Source organism: Protomyctophum bolini (genome assembly GCF_963924005.1).
Source record: "Protomyctophum bolini genome assembly, chromosome: 5".
Taxonomy (NCBI): domain Eukaryota; kingdom Metazoa; phylum Chordata; class Actinopteri; order Myctophiformes; family Myctophidae; genus Protomyctophum; species Protomyctophum bolini.
Window position 1 is genome coordinate 9,294,351 of NC_137866.1, and position 6,000 is coordinate 9,300,350.

Sequence of the window (6,000 nt, forward strand, 5' to 3'; positions counted from 1 at the left end):
GTTACCGGCACTGAAAATAAAAATAAAACAGCAAAAAGTAGCAGATGCACAAGCTTCGCTTCGAGCTTTGCAGAACGTCTACTTTTGATGCTTTTCGCGTGGGTTTCTGCCCCGACATGCAGCGAGGACATAGTATTCCCCTCTCCACATTGTGCTCAGATGTGTGTCCAGTCCAGCCACCCCCATGCAGTCTGATCTGTCTCCCTGTCCAGTCCAGCCACCCCCATGCAGTCTGATCTGTCTCCCTGTCCAGTCCAGCCACCCCCATGCAGTCTGATCTGTCTCCCTGACTGTGTTCCTGCCGGCCTGCGTCGTGTGTTAATGGTTTAAGTGTGCCGAGCCGCGCTCCTCTCCTCTGTGCTCTCTCTGCTCGCCTCCAGCTGAAGCAACAGATGTGTGTGTGTGTGTGTGTGTGTGTGTGTGTGTGTGTGTGTGTGTGTGCACACGTGCACACAGAGTATACTCTTCCTACAGATCTCTGTAGCTATATATATACTGGAGCTGGAAAGTGCAGGATAGCCGTCACACATTCTTCTCTCAGAAGATATGGAGAGAAGAAGGAGATGGAGAGAAGGAAAGAAACAGAAAGGCAGAGAGACCAAAGAGATGGATGGAGAGAGAGCGAGTGAGTGAGAGAGAGAGTATGTGTGTTTTGGACTTTAACCCATTCTGAACGGGGACCCATTTCTGTGTTAGCATCATGTTATGCTTTAGCTATTGAAAAATAGCAGATCTACAAGCTCATAGCGCGCCACCGAGTGGCGCGCTGCGAGCTTGTAGGTCTGCTATTTTTGAAAAATCGAAGAACGACTGACATTTTTTAGAATCTGATCTCAGGTCAGAATGGGTTAATCAGACCAGTGTGTGTCCAGTGGAAACCTCGTTTGAATCTGATCTCAGGTCAGAATGGGTTAAAGAGAGGGCATATTATCTGTTAGGATGAGTTGGATGTCAGTCAGGTACAGTAGCTATACCGTTACAGGTATAGAAACCTCTGAAAGCTTGACTACTTTAGTGTGACAACGACAAAGTCCAGGTCCGTCCCTGTCCCTGCGCTAGAGAGGGGCCTCTGATCCGGGTGCATGCTCTGAGGTGGCTGGGGAAGAAAGCTAGGATTGAGGTTAGGGTTAGAATTGGGGGTGAGAGGGTTAGGGGTAGGAGGCAGAGTGTTTGTGGAGAGTGACTGGGTGGGGGAGAGAGAGGCCAGGGCATTGCTCCTGATTGTACGTAAAAAATCTTTTGCTGTAACCTCTCCTTCGGAGGACTGTAAAGAGTGTGTGTGTGGCCTGATTAAAGTGTTCCCTATTGGATGAAATCCTGAAAAACCGAATGATTTGTGATTTGATGATTCCTGCAAAAGTGTGCTTTTAGGTGGTAACTGTGTTTATGGAGTAGTCAGTAGTGCGTGTGTGTCTGTGTCCTTAAAGTATATTTTTGTCAGTAGTCGTTTATGTGTATGATCTATTGTATGAAAAAATAGTGGTGTCCAGGAAGTTAATCTCTGTTGGATGAATTATGTTTTGGATGGTTATGGAAGCATGGTGTGTGTTCAAAATCTGTAAAAAATGTATCAAACTGTTGTAAGGTGTGTGGCCAGAGCCCTATGATGTCATCTAAAAATCTGAAATACATGGTGGGTATGTATGTATGTATGTATGTGTGTATGTGTATGTATCTACAGTATGCAGCACGTGGACGGATCAAACATTCCTCTGTCCCAAACTCAGGCAGCCGAACAAAACAGCAGTAATCCCCCTGCGGTCTCCCCCCCCCCTCTCTCTCTCTCCTCTGTTGTGTTGTTTGCTAATAATGAAGTGCAACAGGAAGAGCGCTGGTCCATTAGACCGGTGTGGTTGAGTAAAAGCAGCGGGTGGCTCTACATTTTGAAAACTAGCATCACACATTTAGTTGCTGTCTGCCTCATCTCCTATGTTTAGGGGGTAGGGGTACATTAAGTCCTGCCACACACGTCTTCTGACGGGTTCAAAAGGTTATCTCTTACTGTACCTGCCAAGCCCGTCTTGCATCTTGAAACGAACGAGAGAAAACAGTCGAAGGAACGGTCATCGGATCGGATAGTGTCCCATAATGGTCACGATCTTCAGCGGAGTATATCTCCGAACTATAATCCTCTGATTTGGTGAGATGAGATAAAGTATGCTCTTAGGGTGGCATTAAAAGGCTGGCGCATCGCTCCGGTTGGCATATTATGTCTCGCATGCTAGTTGGGGACGGACAGGATGCTCTCTTACTTCCGGTTTCAAAATGGCCGATGACGGACCCACAAATTGTAGTAATTTTGTAGTTTTTGCCTGGAAATCTACGGTAAGGTGCCCGAAAACATGCCGGCAGGAAAGATGATCACACTACAGGGTCACACAAAAGCATCAGTGCGTCGATTTGCGCCTTGTTTTCGAGCTTGCTCGATAACAATCCTGAAAAGTTACTTTATTTGACAGGGACAATGTTCATTAATCCACACGTCAGTTTTCACATCCATGTAAATGCGTTAACACCCTGATTGCACAGGACGGAGTTCTCCGCCCTATCAATTAGTAAGGCCCAGCACTCAAGACGACGACATGCGATGACATGCTTTTATACTTTTCAGTAAAAATAGCAATACTGCAGTGTAGAAATACTCATTAAAGTCTTGTTTTCCGGAGCTCTCTTGGAATAAAAAGTACCTCGAGCTTGTAGATCATCTGTCAAATCGCTGATGTATAGATTTCAAAGTGCTCTTTTCTTCTTTTCAGTGGTGGAAAGCCATTTGAAAATAGCAGATCTGCTATTTTCAAAAGATTTGTATACATTTGAGAATTTGAAATGGGACATAGGCCTATATGCATAATGCGTACTTTCTACTTTTAGTACTTTAAGTACATTTTGATGGCAATACTTTTACTGAAGTCAATTTTGAATTCTGGACTTTTACTTGTGACAGAGTATTTCTATATTGCAGTATTGATACTTTGAAATATTTGAGCTTTTTTTTCCCTCTCTTTCCTCCAATGCACACACTGTACATTACCCTCCATCATATTGGCTGGAGGAGGTGAAAGCTAAAACAACAGGGGTGTCTAATATAATGGCTGCGTACAGGTTTACACATAAGGTTTCCATGTTTGCATTCCATTGTACAAGCCAGTATCAAAGGGGGATCTGCAACAGTCAAGCGACCACTGTGGCCTCCTCAGCTTTGTGGGGAGGGTCCGGGTGGTGGTGCTGGTGGTGGGGGGGCTTTCGTGAGGTGCTGGGCTTTCATATTATTGGCCAACATTCTTTGGATACATACCTCAGATGCCTCCGAGTTTAATCTCTTATGTAATGGAGAGAGTCTCGGTTTCCATCGCCAGCAGCAGCAGCACCCCACGCCTTCACTGTTATCATGTTATCATAGCAAACACAGACCATTCTAGGTATTAACGCACTTTAGAGAATGTAGGGAGATTTTTTTTTAGAATGATGGGTCTCCGCCATGAAAGATAAGGGGGAAAAAACACGAGAGCCATAATGCCCAAAGCCCAGTAGTCTCCCCTCGTTGCAGTAAACTGCAGTACATTTAAGTGTACTAAAAGGGCTTGCTTTGGATCCAATGTGAGGTTTCTAATGTGTAACAAAAAAATATGATCGTCAGATGTTTTGTATTTTAGCCTCTTAGAAGCAGGAAGCCTCTTGATCCCATTTTTACGAGCCGAGCTGTAGGAGTCTACAGCCTCTTGGATAAAAGCCTGCGCTATAAAAAAAACAGTCGTTCAGACTGCAACATTAATAATATTAATGTGAAGCTGTTACTGTACGCTGCGTAAAAACGCCTTCCTCTGTGCAGGGTATCTTTTTGCTAGGCTTCCATCTCTGCACTTCATGCATTCTATTTGAACTCAGTGGAAATCTGAATGACGCATAATATCCCTGCTGTCGGGCAGAAACCTCTGTATTCTTAACTTTTTGTATTATTTGTTTCGTGAATTAACGCTGCAGTGTCACACAAAAGCATGGAAAGTAGCAGATACGAGCAGTTTTAGATTCCACCCGGCAGCGACTATATTCAGTAGTATTAATCCTATATATGATTCACATTATGTACTGCAGGGTGGCCTGCTCAACTCATTTAGTCCTCCTCAGAAGCTCAGCTTACAGCCTTTTTGAATGCCTGCTACATGCCCCCTCTGCCCTACCCCTCTGCTACATGCCCCCTCTGCCCTACCCCTCTGCTACATGCCCCCTCTGCCCTACCCCTCTGCTACATGCCCCCTCTGCCCTACCCCTCTGCTACATGCCCCCTCTGCCCTACCCCTCTGCTACATGCCCCCTCTGCCCTACCCCTCTGCTACATGCCCCCTCTGCCCTACCCCTCTGCTACATGCCCCTCTGTCCTACCCCCCTGCTACATGCCCCTCTGTCCTACCCCCCTGCTACATGCCCTGAGGTACTCCACCATACGGGGGTTATTGTCTCAGTCCTCTCAGGCCATACGGGGACTTCCTACACATGTTGTCCTGTCCTACACTGAAACTTCCTGAGTGTTACTTGATTTCACTCTGACGTGGAGGGTGGGGGGTGGCGGGCTACGCTGCAGGGTGAGGATGGAACGGAACCGCATCGCGGGTGGTGCCGAACGGAAGCAGCTAGGTGGCGCCATCGACAATTCGTCCGTCCCGCAGGGAGTTCCTTATTTACTGTTTTATTTTTTCCCCCTCTGAAGGCGAGGCGAAGGGCTAAATAGAGCACTAAACCATTGATGAGATTTAGCCTATCTAAAACTAAGAATATTTTGTTATCGTTGGATAGGATCTTTTCCACAATTCCATGCTGTATTGATGTGGTACCATGAGGAGAGATAACAGGCAATCAAAATCAATCAATTATTTTAATTATTTTATGTATTAATGCAGATGTTAAACAATAATTTAACTCTTGAGAGCTCTATAAGGGTCCATTTTGTTACCAACTTTTCATTTACCTGGGGACCACCTGGAACCTCCTCAAATACCACCGGTATGGTCCCCGGACCACCGGTTGAAAACCACTACAGAGTTCTAGGCCACGTCTCTTCCCTTATCTCGCTGTGTTCTCTCATCTGAGAGTTTTTAACTCATGACAAATGTTTTCCGTTGACGCGTGTCGTCATTCATTTTCCTGACAGTGGTGACTGGAAAGTAACATGTAATGAAAGTATAAGCATTTATGCTTTTAGGTATTTTCTTTTACTTTACTTTACGGAGTATTTCCATTTTAAATACTATACTTTTACTCCCCACTACTATCTCAGAGGCAGATATTGTACTTTTACCCCACTACAATTATTTGAAAACTGTCGCCTAGTTACTTAACCCATTCTGACCGGGCACCCATTTTGGTGTTATAGCATCATGTTATGCTTTAGCTATTGAAAAATAGCAGATCTACAAGCTCATAGCGCGCCACCGAGTGGCGCGATACGAGCTTGTAGGTCTGCTATTTTTTGAAAAATCAAAGAACGACTGACATTTTTAGAATCTGATCTCAGGTCAGAATGGGTTCACCAGACCAGTGTGTGTCCAGTGGAAACCTCGTATGAATCTGATCTCAGGTCAGAATGGGTTAACCACTCCAGCCCTATACTATATACATTTCGGCCATTTTTCTAATTTTGAAAGACGTCGATACTTTTGTACTTTTACTCAAGTACATTTCTCGCACTTTTACTTTTACAACAGAGTATATTGCTATACTTATAATTAAGTAAACCATTTGAGTACTTGCCCCACCACTGTTAATTGCCCAGTACATCTAGTACAGGTTGCCCTCCCAGTGTGAGGATTATATGTTAAGTCTTATTATTACGGGGACTTGGAGTGAACCTCCCTCTCCCTCCCGCTGCTTCTGTTGTGGTGTTTGCACCAGAAACACTGGTGACCATGTGGGTCTACCGAGTTGGCCTGCAACGCCAGAACAATGGCTTCTGTTTCAGAGTGTATATATGCTCACTTTCCAGGAAGACAAAAGGCCTGTTTCCAT

General features: G+C 45.0%; 1 protein-coding gene across 4 annotated transcripts in view; it reads left to right on the forward strand.

Moving 5' to 3' along the window:
* arhgef25a (Rho guanine nucleotide exchange factor (GEF) 25a) overlaps positions 1–6,000 on the forward strand; it is an 86,991-nt gene that overhangs the window by 25,523 nt on the left and 55,468 nt on the right. The window lies entirely within an intron of this gene.